Genomic DNA, 13,806 nt, shown 5'->3' with positions numbered 1-13,806 from the left:
CACAGAGCGCTTACTTTTTCCGATTCAATTATTTTGTATTTGGCCATATCTGTCACATATGCGTTTAAATAAGCAAACTAACATATGATCGGAAGACCAAATACCTGTCAAAACGACTTTTATTTACGTTAAATTGTATAAATGGCAATAGCCTTATTTAATTTCAATAAACATTGAATCACAAAAAGTACTTGCTCCGCCGGGAGTCGAACCCGGATCTCTCACTTGCCGGGTGAATGTGCTACCATTACACCACAGAGCGCTTACTTTTTCCGATTCAATTATTTTGTATTTGGCCATATCTGTCACATATGCGTTTAAATAAGCAAACTAACATATGATCGGAAGACCAAATACCTGTCAAACGACTTTTATTTACGTTAAATTGTATAAATGGCAATAGCCTTATTTAATTTCAATAAACATTGAATCACAAAAAGTACTTGCTCCGCCGGGAGTCGAACCCGGATCTCTCACTTGCCGGGTGAATGTGCTACCATTACACCACAGAGCGCTTACTTTTTCCGATTCAATTATTTTGTATTTGGCCATATCTGTCACATATGCGTTTAAATAAGCAAACTAACATATGATCGGAAGACCAAATACCTGTCAAACGACTTTTATTTACGTTAAATTGTATAAATGGCAATAGCCTTATTTAATTTCAATAAACATTGAATCACAAAAAGTACTTGCTCCGCCGGGAGACGATCATATGTTAGTTTGCTTATTTAAACGCATATGTGACAGATATGGCCAAATACAAAATAATTGAATCGGAAAAAGTAAGCGCTCTGTGGTGTAATGGTAGCACATTCACCCGGCAAGTGAGAGATCCGGGTTCGACTCCCGGCGGAGCAAGTACTTTTTGTGATTCAATGTTTATTGAAATTAAATAAGGCTATTGCCATTTATACAATTTAACGTAAATAAAAGTCGTTTGACAGGTATTTGGTCTTCCGATCATATGTTAGTTTGCTTATTTAAACGCATATGTGACAGATATGGCCAAATACAAAATAATTGAATCGGAAAAAGTAAGCGCTCTGTGGTGTAATGGTAGCACATTCACCCGGCAAGTGAGAGATCCGGGTTCGACTCCCGGCGGAGCAAGTACTTTTTGTGATTCAATGTTTATTGAAATTAAATAAGGCTATTGCCATTTATACAATTTAACGTAAATAAAAGTCGTTTGACAGGTATTTGGTCTTCCGATCATATGTTAGTTTGCTTATTTAAACGCATATGTGACAGATATGGCCAAATACAAAATAATTGAATCGGAAAAAGTAAGCGCTCTGTGGTGTAATGGTAGCACATTCACCGGCAAGTGAGAGATCCGGGTTCGACTCCCGGCGGAGCAAGTACTTTTTGTGATTCAATGTTTATTGAAATTAAATAAGGCTATTGCCATTTATACAATTTAACGTATATATATATATATATATATATATATATATATATATATATATATACATATATACTGTAATTGTTATTACTAGTACTATATATAATTATATATATATATATATAAATATATATATAATACATACATAATACATGTCATAGAAAGTTACCTAATAATGGTGAAATAAGTGTAACAACTGTATGCATGATTTATAACTATATAATTTAGTATTTAATACCAAACCACACTTATGATGATTCACGCTGTATAACTAAAGAAATATTGATTATTTTTCTATAGATTAATTTAACTAGAAAGTTTACATATTCATATTTTATAAAATATTCTTATATTTCTTTAATGCAGACATTAAAGCTCACTCAAATCACTGGTTCAAAGAGGAGTTAAATATTGAATACTTGTAGAATATAAATATGCTATAATCACAATAACTCTCTAAATGAGGGATTGCTTATTATTGTTAAATACGTTTTATGCTCTTTGTAACGATATAATGGATGTTTAAAAGTGATGTAGGTACAAAGTTGTCTATTTACATAGATACCAATTTAACTCTGAATATATATCAGTAACAACCTGTCTTAAACTAAGGTGGATAAGAAACCATATTTACCTAAAGTCCATGTGAGAAGTAACACCGGAAAGCAACTGGCTTTTGATGCGAATACAAATTAATAGAGCTATTACTAGACTAATATATATTTGCGATCTCTTCATACGATCAGACTCTAGATTCCAGAAGTCAAGTCTCTGACAGCGTGAGAGTCCACTATAAATGGAAGGAGAACTGAACTGGAGTTAATTTTAAAATTGACAATGGAGTATTATTTATCAACATTTTTAATTGTATGAAACCTTGTGTACTGTAGTGAAGTTATGTAATTTGAGTTACATTTTAAGTCCTAATTAAATGTTTTTTTAACAATTTTTTTTAGTCAGATGGTATGATCAACCTTAACAATGCATTATATAAAATACTCATAATTTTGTTTCTGAGATTTAGTAGAAAAAAAGTACTGTTATTAAAATTTTATGTTACGATAACCAGCCAAAATCTTATTACTTAATACGGATTTTATGACAAATATTATAAGATCACTTTGTTAGAAAATGTATACGAATGTTGATACTCGTATAATAATTGTCTAGCATCAGACCAACACTTGTGTAGAGTAGATTGGCATTGGTGATACCTAAAGGCTTGATCTTAGGTTCGCAAATATTGAGAATTGATATTTTACTCTAATTTTTATCACTAATACTGTAGTAAAACGTTTTTAGCATACACGTAGCAGTGTAATTAATCTTTTTTTTTAAATTTATGCGGTTTTAGATGAATATTATATAAGCAATATTCTGTGTCACAAAGCAGTTGATCTTGTAGTATATCTGTATATAAACATTTAATACAAACAAATACAACCATGAGTGTACTGCTGTACAACTGTGTGAGCAGAGTTCAATATGTAACATCGCCCATGTCACATAGGGGACATGTAACGTAGCCTAAACTGCTTTAAGTATAATACATGTCTACCACAGAACTAGTGATGTGGTTCCATTAAAGTCAGAATGATGTGCATCTGTGTGTCATCAGTGGTGCTTGTATCGAATACTAGTTACACTGTTGTACAGTAGCACACTGATAGTAAACTTTGGTAGTGTGAAATGATCCCTTGACAAATGAGTACGAGGGAGTAATGGAGTACCGTGATTGCAATTTATGTAAACAATATTTTTTGACGTGACAACGTCTTAAATTAGGTTGCGGCTCGGAGTCACTCATGAAAAAGTGTTAACGCCCGGTAACGTTTACGATGCCCGTCCAGGTGGGTCCGCCGCACGGGATCCGCACGGGATAAAGCAGATAACTGTGGGTCCGCCGCACGGGATAAAGCAAATAACTATGTTTATTCGTGAAAATGTGGAGTGCTTAGATTCGTCATTTACAACAACTACAACAATAAAGGTAAATAATTGTTCACTGATATTTAATTATCGTAAACTATGATTGATTGATTAATTGTTAGATTGACACAAAAGTTGAGAAACTGAGTTTATAGGTTATGTCATACTATTGACAAATGTTGATAGTGTTAAGTAAATTATTAGTTTAAATCACTCTGCAATCATGCCGTACTAGCATCCCACTCCAACCATGTTGTAGCATCACAAAGTCTACAAACTAACTTAAATTCTATCACAGTTTGGCTTAAAACTTGGAGAATTAAAGTGAATGAAACTAAATCTGTTCACGTCACATTTACGTTGAAACATGACACCTGTCCACCAGTGTTTTTAAACAACATTCAAATTCCTCAAAGAAATGAAGCTAAGTATCTGGGTGTATCGAGATAGGAAGCTGACTTGGAAACCACACATATGGAACAAAAGGCTCCAATTAAATTCAAAATTTTCAAAACTAAATTGGCTTTTTGGGAACAAATCCCATTTATCAATAGAAAGCAAACTGTTGTTGTACAAGACTGTTCTAAAGCCCATCTGGACGTACGGAATTCAACTGTGGGGAGTTGCTTCTACATCAAATATTGAAATTATACAGCGTTTCCAATCTAAAGTTCTCCGAAAGATATTACAGGCCCCATGGTATGTTCGTAATGAAGTCATTCACAGAGACACGAATATCCCTTTTGTTACTGAAGAAATTCCAAAGTTCTGCATCAAGTATCAAAACAAATTAAACTCTCATCCTAACTACTTGGCTATTAATCTGCTGGACAACAGTGACCATCAATTTCGGCTAAAAAGACATGATTTCTTAAACTTAGCTGATCGATTTTAAAGATGAACAATCTCTTAAATGTTTATGTTAATTAAGGTTAATGAACTTTGATTAACCATGTCCTTAAGATTTATCATCAAATTTACTTATTGTTTGTTGTATATAAACAGATTGTAAATAAATTAAAGTCAAAAAAAAAAAAAAAAAAAAAAACTCTGCAATCAATCGTAATTCAGTCGATTGAGAAGAAACAGCGCGTATTGCTAGTCAAACATTTAAAATAACAAATTATAACCTCTAACCTGTCATAAAAGTGCGACCAAACAAACGAACTAAACCGACCAATCACCACGCGCGGAGTTTGTGTTTAGCAAGAATTTCAAATTCCAATTTTAGTAAATGTTTTATTCAACTTTACCATTTACAATAACAAATTTTAATTAATTTCAAATTATGTACAATGTTTTAGTTAGCAAAATATATTTCTATAGTTAAAATTTGTGCAATTCTTAATTTCATTCAATTCCTTGTTCCTATTGTGCAATTTAATAATATTCATATCAATAAATATTCTACCGAGAAAAAGACGTTGTCACGTAAAATCTTCGCCCGTAAAACCGACTTTACAGGCAACCATCCATTTTTTTTTAGTCATATTTTAAAACTCTGAGGTCATTAATGATCCCCCATTTAGTGAGAAGTTTAGATTTCTCGTAAGAACGGATTGATTTACAAGTTCTTAGAAGTTATTTCAAAATCGATTTGGAAATTTGTATTGGAGTATTTCAGAATTATAACATTATAACACGTAATTCACACAGTGTTAAGTTTTTATTAGTAGTATGTCAGATTTTGTAGTATTCATTATATAAGTGTGTTGTGGACCAAATAACTTTAGCTATCATCAGTGTTTAAGTACAGTCTCTCTTATTTACAAGGTATTATTTATAAAAAGTCATAGAAATACTTATTTCCACATACTGTTTTTAGTTTTTCTAAATGCTTCAAGAATAAAACACAAAATGTAATGTTTGGGTGTAAATTTCATATCAGATTGGTCATGAAAGATGGAGAAATATATGGCTATTTATTAAGTCCGTCGGAAAAGATCAAACATTGTTGCAAAGAGAGATACAGGTCGAGTAAGGTTTGGATGGATTTTTCTAGAAAACGTTTAAATTGACGTTTGCCATATTATGTTACGTTACGGTAACGGTATAACGAAGCTAGGTATATTTAATCGCAACAAACGGTAATTGGCTTGTGCTCAGGCGATTTACTGAAACCGATGTTTAATTCAGAGCTCCAGGTAATGACTTCAAGATAAATTTATCTTTCTAGAAGACTCGTATGATAACAAGCTGTATATCAATTTTAAAGTTTCTTGCATTTTATCTATAATAATTTTCAGTATTACAGGTAATTAGTAAACTTTGATAATAATTATTATGACGAAATTGAATAACATTGTGTAATTCTTCCTTATAACATATACTATATTCGTTGAATACATATTTTGTATTCAATAAAATATTTAATTATTTCATATTTAAACTGTTATCAAATCTACTTTTTATGATAAAATTATATATACCTATACTTTATTCATAGTTGCTGGTATTTTTACTGATACTGTCCTGTACATGATAATTTGTAATAAATGTCATTAGTAGTACATGCAATAAATATTTTTTATTAAATAACAATTGAAATTGAAGCTGCATTCAAACGAATAACTAATGGTTCTTGATAAATATACACCAAGTTTATTGCGTTGGTTCTGTGGGTTTATCGATTAATGTACATCAAAAGGTTCTACTATAACGAACTATTTTTTAGTAATTATGATTGATGACTGTTAATTAGCAATTAATACAGCCGTGGTCCATTTAAATTTAACTGGGAGCATTTAAACGTTTAGTATATTTATTATTAATTATACTGTCCAAATTGAGGTAACTTATAATACACTAACTTATAATTTACAATATTCGCCACCACAGTAAATATGTTTTAACCTGTGAACGTGTATAGTAGGTTTTGAGATTGCATAGTAATCTTATGCATTTGTATATATAACACCAACAAGTGTTTTATACGAGTGATATGTTTCTAATAATCGAATGCTTAGTAGAAACACGTATAGATATTTATGTTATCCAGATTGTGCGATAACACTACATTGGCATTTCTTTTATTAGATACAACCTAATAAGTTTACATAGGTAGCTAGCTGTTAATTTAGCATTGTATCTAATAGATTTAATATATACAACTATGATATATGAATTTAAGAATAAGTTTTAATAAAAGACAAATACGTTGGGATACATATTTTAATAACTTTTACTACTTTCACCTGATTGGTAATAATTAATAGCGGGGAAGGTTTAAATCTCATAGTGATGGAAGCAAAGCCTTAAAACGTTTTTAATGTAAAATAAAAATTATATAGATGTTATAAATTTGTACGTAGGAGGTTTAAAATTTAACATAAATGTAAAAAAAACTAAAGCAATGAATCTTTACCGTATAAAATTATCTAAGAGAGCGATAACTAATTTTCAAACTCTGTCTATGGATCTAAAACAGCAAAATATTTTTAAATTTAATTCATTTAATTTATCGAAGATACTTAAATTATTGTTAAATTATTAAAAGTTAATGATTGAACTTTTTATTAAGTAGTGCTTATTTAGATTTTTCTTAAAGATTTAATTATTAGTATGAAGAGATTTAGCATATGTGATCTTACAGCTAATATAAATATAATAGATTATACTTAAACAAGTTTCTGGTAAGGGTAAATGACCACATTGTTGGCTAAGAAGACTTAGGCCAGTGTGCTTTAGATGAAGAACTTTTCAAATTTATATGTCTACTGCCATTCTGGCTTAATGGCAAACTTATACAACGACGTTTTCCATATTTATTAGTAAATACACGTATGTCTTTTGCTCTTATAATAAGTAATCATTCTATGTTAATTATATGTTAATATAAAAAACAGAGGAGTACTGTTTAGATTTTATTTCACGTTTCGACTTCTAATTTGATTTCCAAACTGTTGAAAGAAAAAGTACGCGTCCAAAACTAAACAGTTTAATCAATGTTACCAAGTCTGACAGTCTTACCTCAAACTTGTCAGAGAATTACTGGCATAATCGTTGGTGGTGACGTCACAAGTTGCTGCCATTGTCTCTCAACGTTATAACGAAAGCAAATTGTGTAACATATATATATATATATATATATAAAATATATGTATTTGTTTTCTATTTTTAGACGATTATTGGTACCTGTATAATAGTTTGAAAACACAATTTAAACAGGTACCAATAATTAGGGTCTATAATAATAGGTTATTAGATCTCAGAAGACAAATGTAATATATGTCAGTGTATTAGACTCGTGTTTTTATTATTTTGTTAAGACGAAAATGGCAAAAATACGGTATATTAGTAAGTTATAAAGGAATATTCATTTGAAATTCTTTGGAGGATAATAACTTTGGCAAGTTCCGTAGCTTAAATAATTTGTGACCTCTTCATAGTTGTAAGACACATGTATTATTAGTAAAATAAAATTCATAGAATAGATGTACAGATAGTTGCTGGAAAGGAAGTCTCGTATTGCAATTCGAGACAAACATCCTCCGGATGTAAGTAGATACGCACATCCGCCCAGACGCCGATGGTGAACAAACAGGAAATGCTTATTTGTAAAAACCGTGCGACAATGTAAGGGACAGCCATGCTGATATGGAAAATTGTTACTCACCAATTATGATGGAGAGATTTGGCAGAGGCGTGGTCAATGAGCTGGCGGGAGAAGAACATCAAAACTGAAGAACAAGGAGGAGAGGTGGAAGTGGAGGCCGGGAATTCGAAAAGTGAAGTTCGGGAGTGTTTGTGTTCGTGTGCGGAAAAATATCTCTAGGCGTAATAAGTGTATTGTGAAATAAAATGTAAGTTATTTTAAGAACTTAGTATATTTTAGGGTTCATTAATCATTTTCAATTCCATATCTATTTAAATGTTCACAATTTCGAAAATATATAAATTCATGTAAATGTTTAGCTATTTTAAAGAAAGTTTCTCATGTTAGTCCATGAACTCATTATTATTGCAACACTACAAAATTACTAGTAAATGTTATAATGAATTAAATTCAAAATAAATTGTAATGAATAATTTAATATTAAATATGTCTTCAAAGTATTAAGACATTAAGTTTTGTGCTTAATATGTCAATTGACGCAATCAATTAATCAATTTAATGAAATGTTGTCACAAATAAATGTGTTGGTTCATTTGAGGGTATTTGTACTGCCAATCTAACCTATTATTAAATCCTCTCACAGCAACCCTTGCTCAAAATATGTCACAACCTTAATCTTAAACTAAACCAACCCTACAAAACCTTACATGGTGGAGGCGCTAAAACTTGATTGGCATTCAAATTCCTCACATGGGCGAGCACATAGTTTCATAGGCTAGGTATAAATTAGAACTAAATAATATTTATAAGAAAGTATTTAACTAAAATAGCCTACTTCAGTGACAAACCACTCATTTACCTAAAATATAAATTAAATTTCCAATAACTCAAAAATATTTTCAAACCCGTAATTAGAGTAACGCCAAGTAAACTAACGAGGTACGTCAATGGACATGTATAATTAAATGGAAACCATACTACATGAAGATTTAATACCATTAGACACATATAGGACTTCCAAAAGTGACATAATAAAAATATTAAATGAAAATGGAATTCTATCTAGAGACACAGACACTGTAGCAGACCTCAGACCTATCCTAGCGGCACTTAAGAACTTAACACGTATAAGCGCAAGTCACCCTAATATTAAAACCATATTTAATTATTTAACTACACGAAAAACTCACCTAAGTGAAGAGGACAGGGAAAACTATAAGGATCTAGCTACAATCGAGGATTTTCTAGTGCAGAGAACAAATTTATACGACATAGTACATAACCCTGAGACGGACATCAAGACACAAGCACCCCCAACCTTAGCACAACATTACGAGCCACTCACACTACCTGACAGAACGAACACAGCAACCATGGGGGAAAACATACCGCTAATATCAGCTGGGACTTACACAGGTCTCCAGAGCGAAAATCCACAAGATTTTTTAGACAAATTCTTAGTTGCAGCAACTTCAAACAGATGGACAGATAACACTAAAGTTAATTTATTCCCAGCGCATTTATCAGGCACAGCACTAACTTGGTTCAAACACTACAGGCAAAAACAACGAGGGGAAGCCATACAATGGGATCAACTTGCTAAAAGTTTCATAGAGGCTTTCACTCCATTAGCACAAACCCAGAGTCTACAAATGATTTTAGAACACAAAATACAGGGAGAGAACGAGCCAACACTAAACTATTTTTTAGATATATTAACAACATGCCGAAGATATGACCCTACAATACAGGACAAGCAAATTATACATTTTATCATACAGGGACTAAAACCAGAAATCTGTGAACGAGTTATAGGACTGAAAAACGACACCTTAAGTGATCTAGAGACTAATTTAAAAATTACAGAACAGCTAGTTCTAACACAAATGAAAAACAAAGAAAGATACAATAGGGTTGCAGCAAACAGACCCTATAGTACACCCTTATATGAACAAAACATCATCCATAAACTACAAGCAGAAGTTAACACCCTAACCAATTTAGTAGCTACTCTAACTACAAACCAAATTTCAAATCATAACCACAGGTACGAAAGGTCTCCATCCCCGTATGAAAACTCAAAATATAAGCCAAGATATGATAGAACACCTAGTCCTCACCAGAATAGACATATGGAAAGCCCAAACTACCCCAAACAAACCCAAAGGCCACCTATGATTAAACACGTTACTTTCAGTGATAGGAGAAGACAAAACCATTCCCAAATACAACCTGCTAGACAAAATAGGTATTGCACTATTTGCCGTAAAGACAACCATAATACTGAACAATGTTGGTTCAAGCAACGTTCATTAACTTCTCAACCCCAAAGTAACCGCTTAGCACCTAAAACCAACAATACACAAGAGCTGTTCTGCAGGTACTGCAAGCGAACAAACCACAATATCGAATCATGTTACAAGTCTAATTATTATAAACAGAATCAACAAAAAAACGGGAAATAGGGGGAGGTTATACTAACCCTTACCGAACTTCCCCCTTACTAAAAGCGAAAACAAATAACACTATAGATTTTAACCAAAGGAATCGACAAACTTACAAATGTATAAAGTCTATGACATTTACTCCAACTAACCCCAAAGTAATACCACTATCAACCCCTGGAAAGACCAGTTCAGAAGTGATATTTAAAGCCATAGATTATAATCAAGAATTCCCACCCTTAAAGAAGATGGAAGAAATTGAACAACCTATTATGCAAAAGCCTATACACACCATAAAACTTCAATCTGTCTTCAATCCAACACCAACCCTAAGCGAACCAAACCCCTCGGGGACAACAAATATAAATAAACCCAGCTTTACAAGAAACCTTGCAGTCTCAGAAAATTTCACACGACAGATAAAACCTAGTGTATTAAAGGGGGTAGCGCACGTAAAACAGGACCCAGATTGTAGTATGGGGGAGGTAAACACACATACTGGATTGGAAGAAACCATTGAGATAGACACTATACAGATTTTAAATCACATAGAGCAACAGAAGAAACAGAATATGATAGATTGTACTAACTTGCAAGAAATAACGCAAGACAGGATACACAGACCGAGGAAAAATAAAACATTATTATTAGAGGATATTTATGAACTCATATTTAATTGCGAAAATAAAACCAAGAAGAAGATACCTGTCCTAACAATAGACGTAGCCTTGACCACAAACCCTCGACATCCAGTACCCTGCATTATAGATACAGGATGTAACATAAACATTATTAGAGCAGACCTAGTTTGTGAAACAAAATTAAATACTAGCAACATACCCTCGTTGATATCGGCTAACGGTATACCATTAACAGTTTTGGGTTCAACAAAGATCGCCATAAAAATTGGCAAAGTAATACTTGAAGACACGTTTTATGTGACACCTGATCTAAACAGCCCTATATTGGTAGGAAACATATTCCTATTTCAGAACTGCGTGGAGTTAAACTATAAAAATAAAACAATAAAAATTACCAAATATCAGATTGAACATATAATACCTATGAATGAACAGTGGCAGTTAGACATCAAGAATTTTAAAAACACACAGGAATTAGAAGTACAGCAAGTAACAGAGGTAACAGCCCCACAAGACATAATTATAGCACCACATCAGCACATTAGGATTAGCTCTTTAAAAGGTATAGAGTCTCGAACAGCCATCGAAAAAGATAGGAATCTAAGAATAAAAAAGAAATGTCATGCATATCTTACAGAAGGGGAAGATGGTACAGATACAATTGTAAATATTTATAACGCATCAAATTTCCCAAAAAGGATACCCGCACATACTACGATAGGACATATACATTACCCAACTCTCGAAGCACAGCCTACCCTGGAACACCATACCACTACAACTGACACAGGAAAAACAATATTGACAGATAAGGACGGCATAGTATTTGATATCTCACCACATTTAACCCTCCAAGAACACAAACAAGTCCTTGACGTTTTACAAAATTACAGACACATATTTACAACAAAGGTAATCGATTTAACTCCTGCAAACATACCTCCTGTTCAACTCGAATTAAAACCAAATACGAAACCTGTAAACTCACCACAGTATAGGCAGAGTAAAACAGAAAGGGAAAAATTAAACAAATTATTGGACGATTTAGTACAAGCAAAAATATTAGAGGAATGTCAGGATTACACAGAATATGCAAGCCCTGTATTTTTAGTGAAAAATAAAGATGGAAGCGACAGAATGGTAGCTGATCTCAGGAAGGTTAATGCACAGTTGAAAACAGATGCCCACCCCATTCCTTCAGTAAACCTGGTTTTAAGCTCTTTGAACAAAGCGCACACATTTACAAAATTAGACCTTAAAAATGCATTTTATTCCATGGAGGTTAGGAAAGAAGATAGGCACATCCTAGCCATAAAAACACCTGATAGACTTCTACAGTTTTGCCGACTGCCGATGGGACTTTCAACTTCAACCACATTATTTAGTAAAGCCTTGAATGCGATATTAAACCGTCACCTTTATAATAAAGTCATCTGTTACGTGGATGACCTAATTTGTTATGGTGACTCATTTGAAAATGACTTACATAATCTAGAAACTATATTAGAAGAACTAGAAAAAGCTAATTTGAAACTAAATACAAAAAAGTGTAAATTTCTCTACAAAAGTGTAAACATTTTAGGACACGAGGTATCACGGGAAGGCATTTTACCCCAAAAACAGTCAGTAGAAGCTATCACCGAATTTAAAAGACCAACTTGTGTAAGGCAAGTGAGACAATTTTTAGGATGCTCAGGATTCTTCCGCAGATTCATCCAAAATTATGCCAAAATAGCACAACCCCTTACTGAGATAATAAAAGATTCAAATAAAAACATGGCATTTAAATGGACGGATCTATGTGAACAGGCTTTTATAAAAATCAAACAAATTTTGACAAACCCACCATTACTATCACATTGGAAGGACAACAGGGAAGCACACATTTATGTAGATAGCAGTTTGATTGGATGCGGAGCAGCGTTAGTACAGTTAGATGAAGAAAATAATAGAATGTACCCAATTTATTACATGTCAAAAAAATATTCAAATACCCAAATGCGTTACAGTAATGCTGAACGTGAAATGCTAGCACTAACCTATGCTGTGAACTACTTCAGAGAATTCACGCTTGGTAGACAAACAACAGTTTATACGGACTGTGCCGCATTACAGTTTTATAAAAATTTTAAGCACACTTCCACTAGATTAAACAGATTAGCACTGTCATTAACAGACTACGACATTGTAGTAAAACATAAACGTGGCGCTACAAACGTGTTAGCAGACGCCTTAAGCAGAAATCCTTTAGAACAACCTTTGGATGAAGAATTTACGGACGTGTGTTTAACTGTCAATACTTTAATACAGACAAATCTACCCCTACTACAAGCTCAAGACAGTTATTTAAAACAAATACGCCTTGCGATGACCTCACCTGAGGCGGTAAATAAAAAAATCAGACGGGCTTCAAGACATTACGAAGAAAATAGATGGATTGTTATATTTCAAAACCTTCAACGGACAAGAAACTAGAAACTTATTGGCTATACCCCAAAAACAAACACAAGAAATATTAAAAATATTCCATGACAACCCCTACACGGGTGGACACTTATCACATTACAAAACAGCTTCAAAAATAAAATTACGATATCACTGGCCGAATATGTACCGTGATATCCTCCAATATACAAAATCTTGTGAAGAATGTCAACTACGTAGGCCAAAAACGAACAAAAATTACGGCCTACTACAACCTATTCCACCCTCCATAAAACCCTTTGACAGAATAACAATAGACTTTGTAGGTAATATTACACAAAGTAATGGTTACAAATATATCCTAGTTGCAACCGATGCCTGCACTAGAATGGCATTTGCAAC

The sequence above is a fragment of the Homalodisca vitripennis genome, unplaced genomic scaffold, assembly GCF_021130785.1.
Source record: "Homalodisca vitripennis isolate AUS2020 unplaced genomic scaffold, UT_GWSS_2.1 ScUCBcl_3146;HRSCAF=8489, whole genome shotgun sequence".
In the NCBI taxonomy this organism is placed as follows: Eukaryota; Metazoa; Arthropoda; class Insecta; order Hemiptera; family Cicadellidae; genus Homalodisca; species Homalodisca vitripennis.
This window is presented reverse-complemented; position numbering follows the sequence as displayed.